At 46.2% G+C, this 24,945-nt stretch overlaps 1 long non-coding RNA gene across 2 annotated transcripts in view; it reads left to right on the top strand.

Moving 5' to 3' along the window:
* The window catches only part of LOC134352850 (uncharacterized), a 53,621-nt gene that overhangs the window by 13,315 nt on the left and 15,361 nt on the right, over positions 1-24,945 (top strand). For both annotated transcript variants that reach the window (XR_010019484.1, XR_010019483.1), the window contains one exon: positions 15,029-15,095. This is a non-coding gene — a long non-coding RNA (uncharacterized LOC134352850). The remainder of the gene's footprint in view (positions 1-15,028; positions 15,096-24,945) is intronic.

The following is a 24,945-nucleotide window of genomic DNA, read 5'->3' as shown; positions in this document are numbered from 1 at the left end:
TTGGGCAGGAGAGGGTTTGAGAGAGAGTGGGGAGTAGGTGTTTAGAGAGTTTAGAGAGTTATGGGCAGAGGGTTTGGGAGAGAGTGGAAATGGTTGCTGAGAGTTGGAGAGTAGAGTGGGAGAGTGGAGAGTCGGTGTCTTAAGAGTTGGGGAGTATGGTTGTTTGGAGAGAGTGGGTAGTGGGTGCTTATTGTGTTCGGGACTAGACAGGGAGAGAGTAGAGTGTGGATGTTTAGAGAGTAGGGGAGCAGAAGGTATGGGAGAGAGTGGTGAGTAGGTGGTTGGAGAGTTGGGGTAGAGTGGGGAGTGTGTACTTAGAGAGCTGGGGTTTAGTGGGGAGTGTGTATTTGGAGAGTTGGGGAGAGTCTGGGGTATGGTTGCTGAAAGTTGGAGAGTAGAGGGTTTCGGTGAGAGTGAGGGTGGATATTTACAGAACTGGGGAGAGTGGGGTTTGGGAGAGAGTGGGTGTCTAGAGAGTTGGGGAGTGGGATTGTTGGGAGATAGTGGGGAGTGGGTGTTTATAGAGTTGAGGAGTAGAGGGTTTGGGAAAGTCTGGGAAGAGGGTGCTGAGAGTTGTGGAGTAGACGGTTCTGGAAAGGGTGAGAAGTGGGTGTTTAGAGAGTTAGGGAGCAGAGCATTTGGGAGAGAGTGAGGAGTGGATGTTGAAAGAGTTGGGTAGTGGAGAGTTTGGGAGAGAGTTGGGAGTGGGTGTTTGGAGAGTTGGGGAGTTGGGGGTTTGGTTGAGAGTGCCAAGAGGGAGCAGGGAGTGGGTGTGTTGAGAATTGAGGAATAGGGGGACGTTGCTGAGAAGTGGCAGTTGGATTGCCACCCAGAAAGGTGTGAAGTTAGTCCTGATGAAGGGTCTCGGCCTGAAACGTTGACTGCACCTCTTCCTAGAGATGCTGCCTGGCCTGCTGTGTTCACCAGCAACTTTTATAAGGTGTGAAGTGGTTCATTCTGGTACGTCAAATTGAAGGCAGAATGTAATATTAATAGTAAAACTCTTGGCAATGTGGAGGATCAGAGAGATCTTGGGGTCCTGGTCCATAGGACACTCAAAACTGCTGTGCAAGTTAACCGTTTTGTTAAGAAGGCATATGGTGTGTTGGCATTCATCAACCGTGTTCAAGAACCATGAGGTAATGTTACAGTTTTATAAGACCTTAGTTAGACCCCACTTGGAGTACTGGGTTTACTTCTGCTTACCTCACTACAGGAGGGATGTGGATGCTATAGTAAAAGTACAGAGGAGATTTACAAGGATGTTGCCTGGATTGGATTGCGTGCCTTACGAAAATTGGCTAAGTGAACTTGGTCTTTTCTGCTTGGAACCACGGAGGATGAGAGGTGACCTGACAGAGGTGTATAAGATGATGAGGGGCATTGATCGTGTGGATAGCAAGAGGCTTTTTCCCAGGGCTGAAATGGCTAACACGAGGCAGTTTTAAGGTGCTTGGAAATAGGTACAGAGAGGATGTCAGAGGTAAGTTTTTTACACAGAGACCAGTGGATGCGTGGAATGCACTGCCGATGACAGTGTTGGAGGCAGATTCAATAGGGACTTTTAAGAGAGTCTTAGGTAGGTACATGGAGCTTAGAAAACTAGAGGGCTATGCGGTAGGGAAATTCTAGGCAGTTTCTCGAGAAGGTTACGTGGTAGGCACAACATTGTGGACCGAAGGGCCTGTAATGTGCTGTATATGTTCTATGTTCTATGATTGGGTGTTTAGTGAGTTGGGGAGTAAAGGGTTTGGAAGAGAATAGGGAGAGAGTGTATAGAGAGTTGGGTAGTAGAAGGTTTGAGAGAGAGTAGGGAGTGTGTATTTAGAGTGCTGGGGAATGGGGGAGTGGTTGGAAAAGAGTGGAGAGCAGGTGTTTAGAGATTTGGGGAGGGAGTAGGGAGTGGCTGCTTAGAGAGTTGGGGAGTAGAGGAGTTGGGAGAGAGTGGGGAGTGGAAGTGAGTGAGTAGGTGGGTAGAGAGTTGGGGAGTTGAAGGTTTGGTTGAGAGTGCCAAGTGGTGCGTAAAAAGTCGAGAATTAGAGAGATACAGAGGGAGTAGTGGGTGGGTGTGTTGGGCAGGGGGATTGGGAGAGAGTGAGGAATGGGCCCTTGAGAGTGGGAGTGAATGGGGAGAAGTTGTGAGTGAATGGATCAATTGGATCAGTTTTGTTCTATGTTCCATGTTACGCTGGTCTGGGCAGTTTGGAGACTAACCTATCAATCACTTCCCTCCCTACATGCCTACCTTTTTATCTACTGTTAAAGTTTTATTCACCAATTACACTTTGAAGCTACTAAACTTCTTGGTTGCTTATGTCTGGCAGATGCACTGTGGATCCCAGTACTTTCGTCCTTCTCTTCAACAATAGCCACCCCAATTTCTCCAGAGACAGGAGCAACCCACGAGTGTTGGGGCCTCTGTTTCTCACTCAAATCACAACGATTCTTCCAGTTAGTACAGAGCAAGAACTGTAACCTCACAAAGCTTCTCAAACAGGGATAACCAGGGGATTTCTTGTTTAAATCCCTTCCCATTCACTGCCAGAGCCTGGAAATTTACTTCCTACCTCATTGAAGCTTATTCGATACTGAAAGGTGCAGGTAGAATGTATATGGAGAGGATTTTCCCATTAGTAGGAGAGTTTAGAATTGAAGGGCATAGCCTCAAAACAAGGAACATCCTTTTAGAACAGAGAAAAAGAAGACTTCTTCAGCCAGAGGGTGGTGATTCTGAGGAATTTGTTGCCACAGAGGGTCGTGGCGGCCAAGTCAGTGAGTGCTTTTAAAGAGAGATTTCTTGGTAAAGAAATTAACGGTTCAGGGAGCAGGCAGGAGAACGGGTTGGGAAAATAAAAATCAGCCACAATTGAATGATGGAGCAGAATTGATAGGCTGAATTACCTAATATTGCTCATACATCATACAGTCTTTTGGTCTTAGAGTTACTCAAAACAGCATTCGTGAACCTGTTGGAAGTTTTAATGACAATTGCTTATCACACAATAGATTCTATTTTTGGCTCTGAATTATTTTACACTGCTCCTGACACTGGGGCTAATAAATTGGTAAATTGGCTTATTATTTTCACATGAACTGAAGTGCAGTGAAACAAACTTGTTTTGCCTGCCGTCCATACAGATCAGTATGCTGAGGTAGTCTAGTTTACGAACCTTACAACCATCAGGCTCCTGAACCAGTGTGGATAACTTCACTCGCCTTAATGCTGAACTGATGCCACAACCTATGGGCTCACTTTCATGAACTCCACAACTCATATTCTCAGTATTTTTGCTTTTTGCATGGTTTGTCTTCTATTGCACATTGGCTAATTGTCAGAATTTGTCTGCTTATGTATCATTTTTCATAAATTCAGTTGTATTTCCCTGTAAATGTACTCAAGATGAATCTGAAGGAAGCGTATGGTAACATATACACTCAGTGGCCACTTTATTAGATACAGAAGTCACCTAATAAATTAGCCAATGAGTATATGTTTGTGATCCTCTTTGCCGTAGCCCATTCAACTTCAAGGTTCAATGCATTGTGCATTCAGAGATGCTCTTTTGCACACCACTGTTGTAACACAAGACTGTTTGAATTGCTGTTGTCATCCTGTCAGCTTGAACCAGTCTGAAATTTCTCCTCTGACCGCCCTCATTAACAAGGCATTTTTGCCCACAGAATGCCATTCACTGGATGTTTTTAGTCTTTCAAACCATTCTCTGTAAACGCTAGAGACCTGCTGTGCTTGGAAATCCCAGGAGATCAGCAGTTTCTGAGATACTCAAACCACCCTGTCTGACACCAACAATCATTCCACGGTTAAAATCACTTATATCAATTTCTTCCCCCAACCTGATGTTTGTTCTGAACAACAAGTAAACTTCTTGACCATGTCAAAGGTTCAAAGGTTCATTTATTATCAAAGCATATATTGATATGCAATTCTGAAATTTGTCTTCTCCAGATAGCCATGAAACAAAGAAAGAACATGAAATCATTCAGAGAGAAACATCAAACACACCCCTCCCACCTCACCCCACAAAGAAAAGAACGGCATCCCGATCATCAATCCCTAAAACCCCTCCGTTCACACACAACGGAACAAGATCATTGACCCCCAACCAGCCGCTCTCCCACACAAAAAATTAACAGAACATTAGTCCCCAAACCCCCTCCCTTCACGCAACAAAGTTGAAAAGAAACGAGCGATAAAAACACAGAACATAAAAACCACAGTCCGCAGTCCATAAACCCAATAGTCCAATCTGTAAATGCAGAAGCATGATACCATTCTCCGATATCACCAACATTCATCGAAAGAGAAGAAGCCACATGAGGCAGAGAGGCCTATCTGCCTGCCTTAGCAAGCCGCAAAGCGTTCGGCCGCTCACACACCCCTTCTCCAGCAGTCAATTAATGAGCAGATATACAGGTGTATCTAATGAAATAGTTTCTGAGTGTATTCATTTGAGGGACGTGGCCTTCACAGGCTGAGCCGGGACTTAACTGACCATCCCTAGATATTCTTGCAAAGGAGCGGTGAGCTGCCTTCTTGGTTGGGTCTACTATGCTATGAATTTTGACCCAGTGACGGTGAGGAAATGGTAATATATTTGAAGTTCATTCAACTCCAAGGTCAAGTTATTGTCACCTGACTGTACATACATACAAGCAAAGAAAACAATGTTCCTCTGGACCATAGTGCACCCACAAAACACACAGCACATGAAACAAAACATACCACAGGAAAGTTAATGAAATGTGTTACGAGAATACACATAAAATTAAGAATGTTTGCTGGCCTGGGCTAGCATCAGTGGCATCAGCAGTTGGTCTGCCACCTGCCCTCACGGGAAGGAGAGATAAGGAACAATGGAGCAGCGTCTGGAGATGTGTAATGAAGGGACGGGAGAGAGAGCTGTCTGGAGCGGTTCCCCCTTTGAACCCTGAACTGTTTGAAGTGATGGACAGGCGATACCCCAGCAGGGGGATAAAAAGGGACCGGTTCGCTAAGGCGGACACACGCCACCCGAGGTAACAAGACCCTGGAAGCGGTGCGCCTCTCACGAGTAGGTGAGAAGTATCAGACAACGACCAGGGTGGAAAGGTACGATCAGCGGGAACCCGGTGTGTGTCCGCCCTTGCCTGGGTGCCAGGTTCACTGCAGAGGATCGACCACATCTGGAGGAGGGGTCACAGTCGGTGACCTCAGGTGACACCACCAAGGACCCGCCCAAAAAGTTGCTTGTGAGCATCTCGCCGGTCTGTGAGTGAAGCTGTGCTGAATGATGAGTTGTTCCTGTTCTCTCTGTCTCTCTCCCTGTACGTAGTCCATCGCCACGGCAACGGTTACTGCGAAATGAACTACTAAAACTGGACTGAACTTTGAGTCACTTTGAAATTTGGTCATTTACCCCTAGACAATGATAGAGCTTGATTGATGCTGTTATCTTAATTCTGTGCTCATGTGTGGTTATCATTGCTGAACTGTTGCATTTATTATCCTTTCGATTACGGTGTTGTTTGTTTCTTTAATAAAACTTTCTTAGTTCTAGTACTCCAGACTCCAACTGAGTGATCCATTTCTGCTGGTTTGGCAACCCAGTTACGGGGTACGTAACAAATGTAATTCAAAGTTCATGTCGTGCAGGTAAACAGTAAACAGCTCGCTGTCCTTGTGACAAGACCTCAGTGGTGGCTGGGCATTCACTGGTCTCGACTATACCTCTTCCCACACTGCCACATGCAAAAATGCTGTTCCCTATTCCCAGTTCCTCTGTCTCCGCCACATCTGCTCTCAGGATGAGGTTTTCCGTTCCAGGACATCTCAAATGTCCTCTTTCTTTAAGGATCGTGGTTTCCCTTCTGCTGTCATCAATGATGTCCTTCCCCTTGTCCTCACCTACCACCCCTCCAGCCTCCAGACCCAGCACATTATCCTCCGCAACTTCCACCACCTTCAACAGGACCCCACCACTAAGCACATCTTTCCCTCTCCACCCCTCTCCGCTTTCCACAGGGTTCGGTTCCTCCACGACTCCCTGATCCACACGTCCCTCCCCACGGATCTCCCACCCGGCACTTATCCTGTAAGCGCAAGTGCTACTCCTGTCCCTACACCTCCTCTCTTGCCACCATTCAGGGCCCCAAACAGTCCCTCCAAGTGAGGCAACACTTCACTTGTGAGTCTGTTGGGGTCATCTATCGCATCCGGTGTTCCCGGTGAGGCCTCCTCTACATCGGTGAAACCCGACGCAGATTGGGGGACCGCTTTGTCGAGCACCTCCGCTCCGTCCGTCACAACAGACAGAATCTCCCAGTTGCCACCCACTTCAACTCTGCTTCCCATTCCCATTCGGATATGTCCATACATGGCCTCCTCTACTGCCATGATGAGGCTAAACTCAGGTCGGAGGAGCAACACCTCATATACCATCTGGGTAGTCTCCAGCCCCTTGGTATGAATATTGAATTATCCAATTTCCGGTAATTCCCTCCCCCTCCCTTCCCATATCACAGTTTCACTCTGCCCCCTCCCCCAGCTGCCTATCACCTCCCTCATGGTTCTGCCTCCTTCTACTACCCATTGTGTTTTCCCCTATTCCTTCTTCACCTTTCCTGCCTATCACCTCGCTGCTTCCCCTCCCTCACCCCTTTATCTTTCCCCTTACCAGTTTTTCACCTGGCACCTACCAGCCTTCTCCTCCCCCCCCTCCCCCCACCTTCTTTAAAGGGCCTCTGCCCCTTCCCTCTTCAGTCCTGATGAAGGGTTCCGGCCCGAAACGTCAACTCATCGTTTCCATGGATGCTGCCTGACCTGCTGAGTTCCTCCAGCGTGTTGTGAGTGTTGCTTTAACCCCAGCATCTACAGATTATTTTGTATTCACTGGTCTCACAGCCTGAGGGTAGAAGCTGTTACCCAGACTGACTGTGACGAGACATCGGTGGTGGCTGGGTAATCACTGGTCTCACAGCGTGAGGAAAGAAGCTGTTACCCAGACTGGCAGTCCTCACCCTGATGCTTCCTGACAGTTCGTTACGGAACTGGAGCTGCAGCTCGATGACCTTCGTCTGGTCAGGGAGGGTGAGGAGGTGATAGAGAGGAGTTGCAGGCAGGTGGTCACGCCGGGGCCACGGGAGGCAGACAAGTGGGTCACGGTTAGGAGGGGGAAGGGGAAAAGTCAGGTAATAGGGAGTACCCCGGTGGCTGTGCCCCTTAACAACAGGTACTCCTGTTTGAGTACTGTTGGGGGGGCAGCTTACCCGGGGGAAGCGACAGTGGCCGTGCCTCCGGCACAGAGTCTGGCCCTGTAGCTCAGAAGGGTAGGGCAAGGAAGAGGAGGGCAGTTGTGATAGGGGACTCGATAGTAAGGGGGTCAGATAGGCGATTCTGTGGACGCAGTCCAGAGACCCGAATGGTAGTTTGCCTCCCTGGTGCCAGGGTCCGGGATATTTCTGATCGTGTCCAAGATATCCTGAAGTGGGAGGGTGAGGAGCCAGAGGTTGTGGTACATATAGGTACCAATGACTTAGGTAGGAAAAGGGATGAGGTCCTGAAAGGAGAATATAGGGAGCTAGGAAGGGAGTTGAGAAAAAGAACCGCAAAGGTAGTAATCTCGGGATTACTGCCTATGCCACGCGACAGTGAGAGTAGGAATGCGATGAGGTGCAGGATAAATGCGTGGCTGAGGGATTGGAGCAGGGGGCAGGGTTTCAAGTTTTTGGATCATTGGGACCTCTTTTGGCACAGGCGTGACCTGTACAAAAAGGACGGGTTACACTTGAATCCTAGGGGGACCAATATCCTGGCAGGGAGATTAGCGGGGGCTACTGAGGTGACTTTAAACTAGAATGGTTGGGGGGTGGGAATCAAATTAAAGAGGCTAGGCGTGAGGAGGTTAGTTCACAACAGGGGGATGGGAACCAGTGCAGAGAGACAGAGGGGTGTAAAGTGAGGGTAGAAGCAAAATGTACTAAGGAGAAAAGTAAAAGTGGCAGGCCGACAAATCCAGGGCAAGCATTAAAAAGGGCCACTTTTCAACGTAATTGTATAAGGGCTAAGGGAGTTGTAAAAGAGTGCCTGAAAGCTTTGTGTGTCAATGCAAGGAGCATTCGTAATAAGGTGGATGAATTGAAAGTGCAGATTGTTATTAATGATTATGATATAGTTGGGATCACAGAGACATGGCTCCAGGGTGACCAGGGATGGGAGCTCAACGTTCAGGGATATTCAATATTCAGGAGGGATAGACATGAAGGAAGGGGAGGTGGGGTGGCGTTGCTGGTTAAAGAAGAGATTAACGCAATAGAAAGGAAGGACATAAGCCGGGAAGATGTGGAATCGATATGGGTAGAGCTGCGTAACACTAAGGGGCAGAAGACGCTGGTGGGAGTTGTGTACAGGCCACCTAACAGTAGTAGTGAGGTCGGAGATGGTATTAAACAGGAAATTAGAAATGTGTGCAATAAAGGAACAGCAGTTATAATGGGTGACTTCAATCTACATGTAGACTGGGTGAACCAAATTGGTAAAGGTGCTGAGGAAGAGGATTTCTTGGAATGTATGCGGGATGGTTTTTTGAACCAACATGTCGAGGAACCAACTAGAGAGCAGGCTATTCTGGACTGGGTTTTGAGCAATGAGGAAGGGTTAATTAGCAATCTTGTCGTGAGAGGCCCCTTGGGTAAGAGTGACCATAATATGGTGGAATTCTTCATTAAGATGGAGAGTGACATAGGTAATTCAGAAACAAAGGTTCTGAACTTAAAGAGGGGTAACTTTGAAGGTATGAGACGTGAATTAGCTAAGATACTCTGGCAAATGACACTTAAAGGATTGACGGTGGATATGCAATGGCAAGCATTTAAAGGTTGCATGGATGAACTACAACAATTGTTCATCCCAGTTTGGCAAAAGAATAAATCAAGGAAGGTAGTGCACCCGTGGCTGACAAGAAAAATTAGAGATAGTATCAATTCCAAAGAAGAAGCATACAAATTAGCCAGAGAAAGTGGCTCACCTGAGGACTGGGAGAAATTCAGAGTTCAGCAGAGGAGGACAAAGGGCTTAATTAGGAAGGGGAAAAAAGATTATGAGAGAAAACTGGCAGGGAACATAAAAACTGACTGTAAAAGCTTTTATAGATATGTAAAAAGGAAAAGACTGGTAAAGACAAATGTAGGTCCCCTGCAGACAGAAACAGGTGAATTGATTATGGGGAGCAAGGACATGGCAGACCAATTGAATAATTACTTTGGTTCTGTCTTCACTAAGGAGGACATAAATAATCTTCCAGAAATAGTAGGGGACAGAGGGTCCAGTGAGATGGAGGAACTGAGCGAAATACATGTTAGTAGGGAAGTGGTGTTGGGTAAATTGAAGGGATTGAAGGCAGATAAATCCCCAGGGCCAGATGGTCTGCATCCTAGAGTGCTTAAGGAAGTAGCCCAAGAAATAGTGGATGCATTAGTGATAATTTTTCAAAACTCGTTAGATTCTGGACTAGTTCCTGAGGATTGGAGGGTGGCTAATGTAACCCCACTTTTTAAAAAAGGAGGGAGAGAGAAACCGGGGAATTATAGATCTGGTTAGCCTAACGTCGGTGGTGGGGAAACTGCTGGAGTCAGTTATCAAGGATGTGATAACAGCACATTTGGAAAGCGGTGAAATGATCGGACAAAGTCAGCATGGATTTGTGAAAGGAAAATCATGTCTGACGAATCTCATAGAATTTTTTGAGGATGTAACTAGTAAAGTGGATAGGGGAGAACCAGTGGATGTGGTATATTTGGATTTTCAAAAGGCTTTTGACAAGGTCCCACACAGGAGATTAGTGTGCAAACTTAAAGCACACGGTATTGGGGGTAAGGTATTGGTGTGGGTGGAGAATTGGTTAGCAGACAGGAAGCAAAGAGTGGGAATAAACGGGACCTTTTCAGAATGGCAGACGGTGACTAGTGGGGTACCGCAAGGCTCAGTGCTGGGACCCCAGTTACAATATATATTAATGACTTGGATGAGGGAATTAAATGCAGCATCTCCAAGTTTGCGGATGACACGAAGCTGGGTGGCAGTGTTAGCTGTGAGGAGGATGCTAAGAGGATGCAGGGTGACTTGGATAGGTTGGGTGAGTGGGCAAATTCATGGCAGATGCAATTTAATGTGGATAAATGTGAAGTTATCCACTTTGGTGGCAAAAACAGGAAAACAGATTATTATCTGAATGGTGGCCGATTAGGAAAAGGGGAGGTGCAACGAGACCTGAGTGTCATTATACACCAGTCATTGAAAGTGGGCATGCAGGTACAGCAGGCGGTGAAAAAGGCGAATGGTATGCTGGCATTTATAGCGAGAGGATTCGAGTACAGGAGCAGGGAGGTACTACTGCAGTTGTACAAGGCCTTGGTGAGACCACACCTGGAGTATTGTCTGCAGTTTTGGTCCCCTAATCTGAGGAAAGACATCCTTGCCATAGAGGGAGTACATTGAAGGTTCACCAGATTGATTCCTGGGATGGCAGGACTTTCATATGAAGAAAGACTGGATGAACTGGGCTTGTACTCGTTGGAATTTAGAAGATTGAGGGGGGATCTGATTGAAACGTATAAGATCCTAAAGGGATTGGACAGGCTAGATGCGGGAAGATTGTTCCCGATGTTGGGGAAGTCCAGAACGAGGGGTCACAGTTTGAGGATAGAGGGGAAGCCTTTTAGGACCAAGATTAGGAAAAACTTCTTCACACAGAGAGTGGTGAATCTGTGGAATTCTCTGCCACAGGAAACAGTTGAGGCTAGTTCATTGGCTATATTTAAGAGGGAGTTAGATATGGCCCTTGTGGCTACGGGGGTCAGGGGGTATGGAGGGAAGGCTGGGGCGGGGTTCTGAGTTGGATGATCAGCCATGATCATAATAAATGGCGGTGCAGGCTCGAAGGGCCGAATGGCCTACTCCTGCACCTATTTTCTATGTTTCTATGTAAGACGACGTGTGGCTTGGAGGGCAACTTCCAGCTGGGGCTGCTCCCCACCTTATTGCTGCTGGCTGAGGGCATGTGATTGCAAGGTGCTGTCTAAGGAATCTTGGTGAGTTCCTGCAGTCCATCTTATTGATGGTACCCACTACCCTTACTGTGCCAGTGGCAGGTAATGTAGATAATTGTGAATTTATCCACTTCAGTAGAAAACCAGTGAGGCACTATAAAGCTTGAATGGTGTTGATGTGTAGAGTCACAGTCATGTATAGCACAGAAACATGCCTTTCAGCTCACCTTGTCCACATAAATCACATTTTCCCTCCTAATCACCTGTCCAAGAGTCCAGGCACAAAGAGATTTCAATGTCAATTTTACAATAAAATCAGAAATGCTGGACACACACGGGATTCTGAAGATGCTGGAAATTTTGAGCAATACACGTCAATGCTGGAGGAACTCAGCAAGTCCAGCAGCATCTCTGCAGGCATGTGACGATCTGACATTTTGGGCCAAAACTTTGAATGTTTATTTTGTCCTGTAGATGCTGCCTGACTTGCTAAGTGTTGCAAAGTTTGCTGGAAATGCACAGTGGGTCAGGCTGCAGGTGCAGGGAGAGAAGCAGAGTTAAACACTTACACAAGGAAATCTGCAGATGCTTGAATTTCAAGCAACATGCATCAAAGTTGCTGGTGAACGCAGCAGGCCAGGCAGCATCTCTAGGAAGAGGTACAGTCAATGTTTCGGGCCGAGACTCTTCGTCAGGACTAACTGAAGGAAGAGTGAGTAAGAGATTTGAAAGTGGGAGGGTGAGGGGGAGATCCAAAATAATAGGAGAAGACAGGAGGGGGAGGGATGGAGCCAAGAGCTGGACAGGTGATTGGCAAAAGGGATATGAGGGGATCATGGGACAGGAGGTCCGGGGAGAAAGAAAAGGGGGAGGGGGGAAAAAACCCAGAGGATGGGCAAGGTGTATAGTGAGAGGGACAGAGGGAGAAAAATGAGAGAGAGAGAGAGAGAGAGAGAGAGAGAGAGAAAGTAAATAAATAAATAAATAACGGATGGGGTACGAAGGGGAGGTGGGGCGTTAGTGGAAGTTAGAGAAGTCAATGTTCATGCTATCAGGTTGGAGGCTACCCAGATGGAATATAAGGTGTTATTCCTCTCCGTAGATACAACCCGACCTCCAGTGTTGTGAAAGGCAGTGATGTTTGGTTGCAATGCCTTGATGAGACCACACATGGGGTTCCCATGTGCAGTCCTGTCTATTCACCTAAGATAAACTAAAGAGTGCAGCGTAAGTTTGAACGTTTACAGGACTTGAAGGACTAAACTGTCGGGAGACGTTGAGCAGGCTGGCTCTCTATTCATTGGAGTGACTTTACAGAAGTGTATAGAAGGAGTAACTTTATAGAAGTGTATAAAAGCATGAAAGTCTTTTTCCCAGGGAAAGCTAATCAAGCACATTCAAAGTTCAAAGTAAATTTATTGTCGAAGTACATATATGTCACCAAATCCATAATAGAATAATTATCTTTATAAAATCAATGAAACACTGCACCAACTTGGGTGTTGAACCAGTGTGCAAAAGACAACAAACTGAAAACACAAAAACAAGAAATAATAATAATAAATAAATAAACAATAAATATTGAAAACATGAGATGAAGCGTCCTTGAAAGTGAGGTCATAGGTTGTGGGAACATTTCAGTGATAGGACAAGTGAAGTTGAGTGATGTTATCCCCTTTGGTTCACAAGCCTGATGACTGAGGGGTAATAACTGTTCCTGAACCTGGTGGTGTAACTCCTAAGGCTCCTGTATCTGCTTCTTGATGGCAGCAGCGAGAAGAGAGCATAGTCTGGGTGGTGGAATTCTGTGATGATGGATGCTGCTTTCCTGTGACAACGCTTTGTGTAGACGCACTCAATGGTGGGGAGGTCTTCACTCGTAATGGACTGGGCCATACCCATTACTCTTTGTAGGATTTTCTGTTCAAGGGCATTGGTGTTTCCATACCAGGCTGTAATGCAGCCAGTTAATATACACTACACCACACATCTAGAAGTTTGTCAAAGTTTGAAATATCATGTTAAATCTTCGCGAACTCCTAAGGAAGTAGAGGCACTGCTGTGCTTGCTTTGCAATTGCAGCTTGGCCCAGCATGTAGGCTTAGCAGTTAACAAGCCCAGTTCAATAGCCACTGTTGTCTGTACATTTGCACATTCTCACCATGACCACGAGGTTTCCTCCGGGTGTTCTGGTTTCCTCCCACAATCCAAAAACATACTGGTCAGTGGGTTAATTGGTCATATGGTGTGGACTCATTGGGCTAGAGGGATCTGTTATTATCTTTATCTAAATAAAAACTAGAGGGCATGGGTTTAATGTAAGGGGGAAAGATCTAACAGGGACCTGAGGAACAACTTAGTCACACAGAGATTCGAGAGACTACAGATACTGGTACAAATCAGTGAGTCAGTCAAGTCTCTTTCCTCCTACAGATGCTCCTCGACCCACTGAGATCCTCCAACAGATTGTTTGTTGTTTCTCCACCCAGAGGCAGGGGCCTATATGAATGAGCTGCAAGTGCAAGGAACGAGCGACATGGTAGCATGGTGGCTAACGTAACGCTTTATATCGTCAGTGTCCTGGGTTCAATTCCCACTGCTGCCAGTAAAAAGCCTGTACATTCTCCCCTTCACCACACGGGTTTCCTCTGGGTGCTACGGTTTCCTCTCACACTCCAAAGATGTGAGGGTTAGGGTTAGTAAGTTGTGAGCGTGGTATGTTGCAACGTGCAGGCTGCCCGCAGCACCACTTGGACTGTGTTGGCTGTTGGTGCAAATGACGCATTTAACTGTATGCTTGGAGTACATGTGACAAAGTTGATCTTTATCTGTCATTAATCTTTAAGTGGTCGAGGTAGGTACACTAACAGCATTTAAAATGCACTTGGACAGGTACATGAGAATAACATAGTGGACAGTCAGCATATTTTTCCTGGGGTGGGGAGGGTTTGGTTAATAGAGGAAGGTTTCAGTTTAAGGTGATTGGAGGAAAGTATAGGGTGGATGTGGGAGTTGTTTTTTTATACAGTATGTACAGAAAGTGGTAGGTGCTTGGAAGGAACTTTCCCTCTAATTTGTAATGACCCCTGTGCGCAAAAATCTCGTGCCGTGCAATTTTTTTGCCCAGTGACAACAACATATGCGCACTGAATTTTATATATAGAGGTATTCATTTTAACAGTCAGCAAAACACTGTCAATAAAAACTTTGATCTCGTCTGGGATCGATTGTTTTTGCTCTCGCTCACCTGTCCTCTCACAAAACGTATGTAGTAGTCCTGAAGGGCTTTCTCACTGGATCTTTTGCTTGTATGTGCTTTTGCTTGTCCATATGTGATTTGCTTGCTAAGTGACACTTTAAAAAGTCAAGTTTCCATATATCACCCCACTTCTTCCCACTTGCAAATTCTCCAGCAACTTTTGCATCACGACAACACACACAGGTAACACCAGTTTCTGTATTGTACATAAGTCATCACGAACTCCACGTTGTCAACACCGTCCACATCGGAAGCAAGAAAAGGAAATGTGATTGTGTACGACCATGAGATATACTTAACATGCTAATGAGTTGGAGGGTGATAACATTTTGTTTAAATTCCTTTGTGCGCTAGTAGCAAAAGAAGTGTGCACACACACACACCTTAGAGGGAACGTTGTAAGAGGCAGATACATTAGGGGCATTAAAATACTCAAATAAGCACATGGATGATAGAAAAATGGAGGGCCATGTAGGAGGGTCATGTAAATCGATATTGGACGAGGTTAAAAGGTCGGCACAACATGGTGGGCTGAAGGACCTATACTGTTCTATGTTCTACATCCTGTGGTCTATGTTCTAGCCTCTAAGTTCTCCGTAGCTCTGTAACTGGGAGGTGGCAGCTGAGGAAAATTAGTTAGAACTTCACGTGGGACGGGTGCCACACCTTTAGAACAGGGAGTGAGAAACTGGCAGTGTTCTCAGGGGTTTCTCTTTGCATTCACAGGTAGGGCCGAGAAACAGTCATGGAGAAAGTCAGCTTGAAAGGAAATGAAGAACAACTCCCCATCCAGGTGAGTACTGAGGGTTTTGTCCTGCCCTCTTTCTATTCCACACCAGCAATCCCACCCTGTTCAAGCTCTTGAGGGAAATTCCCATTGTCTGAGGTGCCTTTCTCTTGAAAGGTCTTGATGGAGTGCAAGTACAGAGGATGTTTTCATTAGACCATAAGACCATAAGACAAAGGAGCAGAAGTCGGCCATTCGGCCCATCGAGTTTGCTCCGCCATTTTATCATGAGCTGATCCATTCTCCCATTTAGTCCCACTCCCCCGCCTTCTCACCATAACCTTTGATGTCCTGGCTGCTCAGATACCCATCAATCTCTGCCTTAAATACACCCAATGACTTGGCCTCCACTGCTGCTCGTGGCAACAAATTCCATAGATTCACCACCCTCTGACTAAAAAAATTTCTTCGCATTTCTGTTCTGAATGGGCGCCCTTCAATCCTTAAGTCATACCCTCTCGAACTAGACTCCCCCATCATGGGAAACAACTTTGCCACATCCACTCTGTCCATGCCTTTCAACATTCAAAATGTTTCTATGAGGTCTCCCCTCATTCTTCTAAACTCCAAGGAATACAGTCCAAGAGCGGACAAACGTTCCTAATATGTTAACCCTCTCATTCCTGGAATCATTCTAGTGAATCTTCTCTGTACCCTCTCCAACGTCAGCACATCCTTTCTTAAATAAGGAGACCAAAACTGCCCAAGTGAGGTCTCACCAGCGCCTTATAGAGCCTCAACATCACATCCCGGATCCTATACTCTATTCCTCTAGAAATGAATGCCAACATTGCATTCGCCTTCTTCACTACTGACTCATCCTGGAGGTTAACTTTAAGGGTAACATTAGTGGGAGAATCTAGGACCAGCGGGTACAAGGGCACCCCTTTAAAAACAGAGATGAGGAGGAATTTCTTTAGCCAGAGGGTGGTGAATCTGTGGAAATCATTGCCACAGCTGGTTGTTGATGTCAAGTCACTGATTATATTTAAAGTGGAGGTTGATAAGTTTGTGATTAGTAAAGGCTTCAAAGGCTGTGGGGAGATGGCAGGAGAATGGAGTTATGAGGGAAAATAAGCCAGCCATTATGGAATGGCAGAGCACTTTATGGGTGGAATGGCTTAATTCTGCTCCTATGTCTTAAGGCCTTATGATCTCTGAATAAACCCCCCCAGATACGCCGCAGCATTTAATGGGTAGATGTCAATGAAAATATGACAAACAATATCTGCACAGCTTGATCCCACAGAATGCAGATTTCAAATTTGAAGTGGTCACACTATACTTCTGGCCCGCTCAGTGCAGAGGTAAATACCTTGTTAAAACTTAAACTGGTTCATGGAAGTGACGGGGCAAGTCAGGGTTTAAAGTCTCAGCCAAAAGACTTCACCTCTGGTGGTGCAGCACTCCCTCGGTATGGCACTAAATTATCTTACTCTCTTGTTCCCCAATCTATTCTGAGACTGTGTGTGTGTGTGCGTGTGTGTGCGTGTGTGTGTGTGTGTGTGTGTGTGTGTGTGTGTGTGTGTGTGTACTTGTGTGTGTCTGTAGAGCATGTGCATATAACAGGCTTATGTACTAACCCATTTTTGTATATTTAAAGCAGAGCTTGATAAGCACATGGGCTCCTTTGGTGTTTGTGTGATATATTCATGGCTTTGAATGTGCACCATAAGTGTGTATGTGTGTGTGTGTGGTGTCATAATAAAGCCGTCTCTCTCTGTCTCTCTCTCTCTCTGTCTCTCTGTCTCTCTGTCTGTCTGTCTCTGTCTCTCTCTTCCCCTCCCCCTCTCTCTCTGTCTCTCTCTCTCTCTCTCTCTCTCTCTCTCTCTCTCTCTCTCTCTCTCTCTCTCTCTTCCCCTCCCTCTCTCTCTCTCACATACACACCACTTCCCACCTGGTCCATTACAAAAGCCCACTTCTCTTCCAAACCCTCCTGCAGGGAATCAGGCCAGAGTTTGCTTGATGGCATTCTTGGGCTGCGCTGTGCCACGTTAAAGGGTTTGCACAGGAAAGTTGTTCTCTCCCTGAAGCTGGTTCCACTGTTCAACAAAGTCGTGTTTTCTCTGGCACCTATCACTGCCCCCGCCCTTAAAATCTATCGCTTATAAAGTCCTGTCAGCAGCAATGTAAATAATTAACACTTCACCCCAGCAAAAAAACTCAATTTGTGAAACATTTCCAAATCCTGTCCATATCAAAATGTTTGACCACTTCTCTCTCAAATTCCAGCTTCCTATTTTCAGACCTTCTGGCCTCCAGATTGATTGAATGTTTTAGACCTTCCACCCCTTGACCTCTGACTCACAAACCCCTTCATCTTTGCCTCTTGACACCTGAACTTTCTTCTTTAGCCCTGGCCCTTTGACATTCATACCAATTGCCCCCTTGACCCCTGAACCACCAAACCTTTTATCATTGGTCACTTGACCTTGAAGCATTTGGCCCTTGACCCCTAGCCCATTGGCTCCTGAACCATTTGCTTCTTTACCCGTGGTTCATTGGCGGCTTTGTTCAGAGCCACTTGACCATTGAACCTCTTACTCTTTACCCCTGGCTCATCAACTCATTGGGACCAACTAGAAGTAATTCTTTAGGCCATAAGATATAGGAGCAAAAATAGGCCATTGGGCCCATCATCTGCTCCTCCATTCAATCATGGCTAGTCTATTTTCTCTTTCAGCCAAATTCTCCTACCTTCTCTCCGTAACCTTTGACATTCTTACTAATCAAGAACCTATCAACCTCTGCTTTAAATACACTCTATGACTTGGACTCCACAGCTATCTTTAGAAATATATTGAACAGATTCACCACCGTCTGGCTGAAGAAATTCCTCCTCATCTCTGTTCTAAGAGGACGTTCTTGTATTCTGAGGCTGTGCCGTCTGGTCTAGCTTCTCCCGCTATTGGATTCGTCTTTTCCATGTTTCCTCTATCTAGGCTATTCAATATGCAGTAGCTTTCAATGAGACTTCCCCCCCCCCACCCCCATTCTTCTACACACCTGTGAGTACAGGTCCAGAGTCATCAAACTCCACATATATTAACCCTTTTGTTCCCAGGATATTTCTCGAGAGCCTCCTCTGGACCCTCTCCATGCCAGCATATCCCTTTCTTGGATATGGAACCTAAGACTGGGCAGCAAAATTCCTGCCTGTTCACCCTCTCACAGAAACTTCAGACAAAACACCCTCAATGTAAGTTTTAAGCAAGTCAGTCTGGGTTCCTACAGAGAGCCAGACCGTGTTAAATGGATCCAAGTCTTGGATATACGACAGTAAATTTGAGACCGAAAGCGAGTGCTTAGAGGGTTTAGCATTTGACACAGACTGTAACAGTGACATTAATCACATGCCAGAGGCTGATTGTTTGCAATAGGCAGCAATGACTAAAGTGTGCAACAGCTATTTATATCAGAATTAAAATAACCACAGGATTGTGGGGACATGATTCGGAGAACATGCCATGGCTAAATCTGGTCCGAGGGAACTGTGAAATATCAAAGGTCACCTGAATTGCTTTGCTTCTGTTTAGGAATTGAGTTAAAGAGGGACACCAGCAACTTGGATGTGTGTTGCTTAAAGAGGGACAATGCTGAGTTTGCCTGCATTTGAGCAGGAGTTGAGTCCAGATATTGGGCTGGGACCAGAATATCCAATCAGAATGATGGGTTACCATCCAGACACTCTGACTGGGCTGCATCAGGCAGCACACTTGACCAACAAACCGTATGTCCCTTGACCCATTTGCCCACTGCTCTAGTTTGACCCAAGGTTCACTGTAAGCTGCCTTGACCCCTGATCCATTAACCCCTGCTTCCTGTCCTCCTGAAAATAATGCCAGTCTGTCTACCCTCCCATAGACACCTTAGAAACTTTCCTCAACATGTCTTATGAGTGAGCTAGAGGTTTTCTCTTTGGAATGAAGGACAATGAGATGTGACTTGATAGTGATGTACAAAATGATAAAAGGCATAGATAGAATGGGCAGCCAGGTTTTTTTTCCCAGGGTGGCAGTGGCTAGTACCAGAGGACATTTGTTTAATATTACTGGGGGAAGAGGATGAAGTGCGTGTCAGAGGTAGGTTTTTGTACACAGAGTGTGGTGGATGCATGGGACAAACTACAGGAGCAGTTCTACAGTGCACTGGGTAAAAAGCTGGGCAGGGAGTTAAATGCCATCTCAAAAATCACCCAGGCCAGAAGATTTCTTCAGGGCTTTTAGTAAGAAAAACCTGTGAAACTGCAGAAAGTTAAATAAAATGCATCTTAGATTCAATACAGAATTGCTGCACGTCTGAATATACTGACATGACTGATAATTCTCACAATGTGTGTTAAACAAAGGTACTACACACATGCATATAGCTGTGCCTTGGACTAGAGTGAAATTGTGATGCAACGTTCCTTCAAAGTACATCTACTAATTGTTTACCAATATTCCAAAAGATTAAGACCCATATTGCTGTTTCAAAGGCAACTAAAGAGTGGATGGAGATGGTTGTCTTTCTACTGTGAGTGCTTCAAGTCAAAATCCAAATTAGTCTGTAGATGAAATGTTGCTAAGAAAAAAGCTTACAAACAGGAAGTGATGTTTGTACCATGGGAACTCCACACAGGTGAACAGTGCCTTCAGAGGCAGAACACTTCCCAGCTGACATCCACGATGTCAAACTTAATGACTGAAGCTAAAAGTCAACACGACAGGGCACAGGCTTAAGGTGCTTGGAAGTAGGTACAGAGGAGATGTCATGGATAAGTTTTTTTACGCAGAGAGTGGTGAGTCAGTGGAATGGGCTGCCGGTGATGGTGGTGGAGGCGGATACAATAGGAACTTTTAAGAGACTCCTGGAGCTCAGAAAAATGGAGAGCAATGGGAAACCCTAGGTAATTTCTAAAGTAAGTACATGTTCGGCACAGCATTGTCGGCCAAAGGGCCTGTATTGTGCTGTAGCTTTTCTATGTTCTATGTTCTATGTTCAAACAATCATTTTAGTTGGTCTTTGGCGAAAGAAGGACAGTCTCAGAGAATTGTTTTGAAACAATCTTTAACCACTCTCACTTCGAAAATGTCGTCCTTGATAACATACCTGCTCGCGGTAATGTCTGATGAGCAGACCGTGACGCGCTGTTCACCCAGAATGACGATTGGGTGAGGTACCTCTGAAGTGATCTGTGCCTTCCTAATACATCGCTGTAGCCCTGCAAAGTCAGGAAAGGGACAGAGTTCACTCAGTGGATTGGGAGAGGACCCTGCGTTGTGATGTGCTGCTCTTTGAGCAGCATGAAGGACTCTGACCTTTGACTGATTCTGTTGCTCTGAGCTGATTGGTTGCTTACAGATGCGCCAGCCACTATAAAGACTGTCTTTGACTACTGCCACAATCTTCACTTTGGCAGAGCCACTAGTAGCCCGAGGTGTTGGCCCTGATCACAGTTGTACCTGGGTCTAATTCTTCAGAAGTGTCAACACGTTCTAGGCTCAGCTTTCTGGAGTTCACCTGGTGCTGCACCAAGTGTCCATTTGCATTCTGCAGTATATTGTTGGCATTCCTCCAGTTTTCCTTGCTACTCTTCCCAGAGTCCCCATCACTCTCCACCACTGCCTTCTCCACATTTGGACCGACTGTGTCTCAGGGCTTCTCTGGCCAGACTCACGGTTGCCATGGAAGCGTAACAGCTAGATCAACGGTATTACGGCTTGGGGCGTCCCGGAGCTTGGAGTGCAGGGAGTTTCTGTACATCCAGCCCCTGGGATGCGTGGGTTTCATCTGGGTCCTCTGGTTTCCTCCCACAGTCCAAAGAGGTAGGTTAATTGGTGATTGTAAATTGCCCTGCAGTTAGGTTAGAGTTAATTGGGTTTGTCAGGGGATGCTGGGACGGCAAGGCTCGAGGACCGGAAGGACCCACTGTGCACTGTATAAAGTCCCCATTGGCAAGGTCAAACCCCTGTCTCTGGAGCCATGAGAAAGTGGCTCTGACCACTGTGCCACTGTGTCCCAAATGATTTCAGATCAGCTTCAATTTGCATCTACTTCGACCAATTTGTGTTCTCTTATTTGCCACGTTGCACACATTTTTCCCCGCAATGTCACCCTTTAACCCCAGAACCCCGCCTATCACCCTTTTATTCTCTGTTTCCACACACCTCAGCTTTCTTTGACTCTTTAAAACATCAAGATTCAAGATTCAAAAATCTTTATTGTCATTCTAACCGTACATCAGCTCAGCAGGGCAGAATGAGACAGCGTTTCCCAGGAGCAGTGCAATCATAACATAACAAACACAACACTAAATAATAAACATAACAATAAATAGTAAAACACAACAGCCACATGTCAGTTAAATCAGTTATAAGTGTCCAGTGCAAGTTAAAAGTGTCCAAAGCAGAGTCAGGTGGAGCAGCTATTTAGCAATCTGACTGCCTGTGGGAGGAAGCTGTTTAGTAGCCTTGTGGTTTTAGTTTTGATGCTCCTGTAGCGTTTGCCTGATGGCAGAAGAACAAACAGTTCATGGAGAGGGTGTGAGGGGTCTTTAATGATGTACCGTGTCTTCTGGAGGCATCGACTCTGAAAGAGGTCTTGGACAGAAGGTAGGGAGACCCCAATAACCTTCTCTGCTCCCCTAACCACCCTCTGCAAGGCTTTTTTGTTGACAGCACTGCAGCTGGAGTACCAGGTTGTGATGCAAAAGGTCAGCACACTCTCAACCACGCCTCTGTAGAATGTAGTTAAGATGTTAGTGGGAAGTGATGCTTGTTTAAGCTTCCTCAGAAAGCGCAATCTCTGCTGGGCCCGTTTCACAATCCCAGTGATGTTCCTGGACCAGGTGAGATTGTCCGAGATCTGCACCCCAAGGAACTTGATGTTTTCCACTCTCTACTGTGGAGCCACTGATGCTGAGGGGTGTGTGCTCAGGCTGAGACCGTCTGAAGTCGACGATCATCTCCTTGGTTTTGGTGACATTAAGCATCAAGCATTAAGCATCTACATGTAATTGTCTCAAATTATTCTCAACTTGGCACCACACAGGAAACAGCAGCCCACCCACAACATATCACTCACTCCACACACAACACATCACTCACTCGACACACAACACATCACTCATTCCACACACAACACTCACACCACTCACAACATATCACTCACTCCACACACAACACATCACTCACTCCACACACAACACATCACTCATTCCACCCACAACATATCACTCACTCCACACACAACATATCACTCACTCCACACACAACACATCGTTCACTCCACACACAACACATCACTCACTCCACCAACAACACATCACTCACTCCACACACAACACATCGTTCACTCCACCCACAACACATCACTCACTCCACATACAACACATCACTCACTCCACCCACAACATATCACTCACTCCACACACAACACATCACTCACTCCACACACAACACTCACACCACCCACAACATATCACTCACTCCACACACAACACATCACTCACTCCACCAACAACACATCACTCACTCTACCCACAACACATCACTCACTCTACCCACAACACATCACTCACTCCACACACAACAAATCACTCACTCCCCCCACAACAAATCACTCACTCCCCCCACAACACATCACTCACTCCACCCACAACACATCACTCACTCCACACACAACAAATCACTCACTCCCCCCACAACACATCACTCACTCTACCCACAACACATCACTCACTCCACACACAACACATCACTCACTCCACACACAACACATCACTCACTCCACACAGAACACATCACTCACTCACTCCACACACAACACATCACTCACTCCACCCACAACACATCGCTCACTCCACACACAACACATCACTCACTCCACCAACAACACATCACTCACTCCACCAACAACACATCACTCACTCCACACACAACATATCACTCACTCCACACACAACACATCACTCACTCCACACACAACACATCACTCACTCCACATACAATACATCACTCACTCCACACAACACATCGTTCACTCCAAACACAACATATCACTCACTCCGTCCACAACACATCACTCAGTTTTGGTCCCCTAATCTGAGGAAAGACATCTTTGCCATAGAGGGAGTACAAAGATGGTTCACCAGATTGATTCCTGGGATGGCAGGACTTTCATATGAAGAAAGACTGGATGAACTGGGCTTGTATTCGTTGGAATTTAGAAGATTGAGGGGGGATCTGATTGAAACGTATAAGATCCTAAAGGGATTGGACAGGCTAGATGCAGGAAGATTGTTCCCGATGTTGGGGAAGTCCAAAACGAGGGGTCACAGTTTGAGGACAGAGGGGAAGCCTTTTAGGACCGAGATTAGGAAAAACTTCTTCACACAGAGAGTGGTGAATCTGTGGAATTCTCTGCCACAGCAAACTGTTGAGGCTAGTTCATTGGCTATGTTTAAGAGGGAGTTAGATATGGCCCTTGTGGGTACAGGGGTCAGGGGGTATGGAGGGAAGGCTGGGGTGGGGTTCTGAGTTGGATGATCAGCCATGATCATAATAAATGGCGGTGCAGGCTCGAAGGGCCGAATGGCCTACTCCTGCACCTATTTTCTATGTTTCTATGTTTCTATCACTCACTCCACCAACAGCACATCACTCACTCCACACACAACACATCGTTCACTCCACACACAACACATCACTCACTCCACACACAACAAATCGTTCACTCCAAACACAACACATCACTCACTCCACCCACAACACATCACTCACTCCACACACAACACATCACTCACTCCACACACAACACATCACTCACTCCACACACAACAAATCACTCACTCCACACACAACACATCGTTCACTCCTAACACAATACATCACTCACTCCACCAACAGCACATCACTCACTCCACACACAACACATCGTTCACTCCACACACAACACATCACTCACTCCACACACAACACATCACTCACTCCACACACAACACATCACTCACTCCACACACAATACATCACTCACTCCACACACAACATATCACTCACTCCACACACAACACATCACTCACTCCACACACAACACATCACTCACTCCACCCACAACATATCACTCACTCCACACACAACACATCACTCACTCCACACACAACACATCACTCACTCCACCCACAACATATCACTCACTCCACACACAACACATCACTCACTCCACACACAACACATCACACACTCCACCCACAACACATCACTCACTCCACACACAACACATCACTCACTCCACACACAACACATCACTCACTCCACACACAACACATCACTCACTCCACACACAACACATCACACACACCACCCAAAACATATCACTCACTCCACACACAACACATCAGTCACTCCACACACAACACATCGTTCACTCCACCCACAACACGTCACTCACTCCACACACAACACATCGTTCCCTCCAAACACAACACATCACTCACTCCACACACAACACATCACTCACTCCACCCACAACACATCACTCACTCCACACACAACACATCACTCACTCCAAACACAACACATCACTCACTCCACCCACAACACATCACTCACTCCACACACAACACATCACTCACTCCACACACAACACATCACACACACCACCCAAAACATATCACTCACTCCACACACAACACATCAGTCACTCCACACACAACAGATCGCTCACTCCACACACAACACATCACTCACTCCACCCACAGCACATCACTCACTCCACACACAACACATCACTCACTAAACCCACAACATATCACTCACTCGACACACAACACATCACTCACTCCACACACAACAAATCACTCACTCCCCCCACAACA

The sequence above is a fragment of the Mobula hypostoma genome, chromosome 10 (assembly GCF_963921235.1).
Source record: "Mobula hypostoma chromosome 10, sMobHyp1.1, whole genome shotgun sequence".
Taxonomy (NCBI): domain Eukaryota; kingdom Metazoa; phylum Chordata; class Chondrichthyes; order Myliobatiformes; family Myliobatidae; genus Mobula; species Mobula hypostoma.
This window is presented reverse-complemented; position numbering and strand designations above follow the sequence as displayed.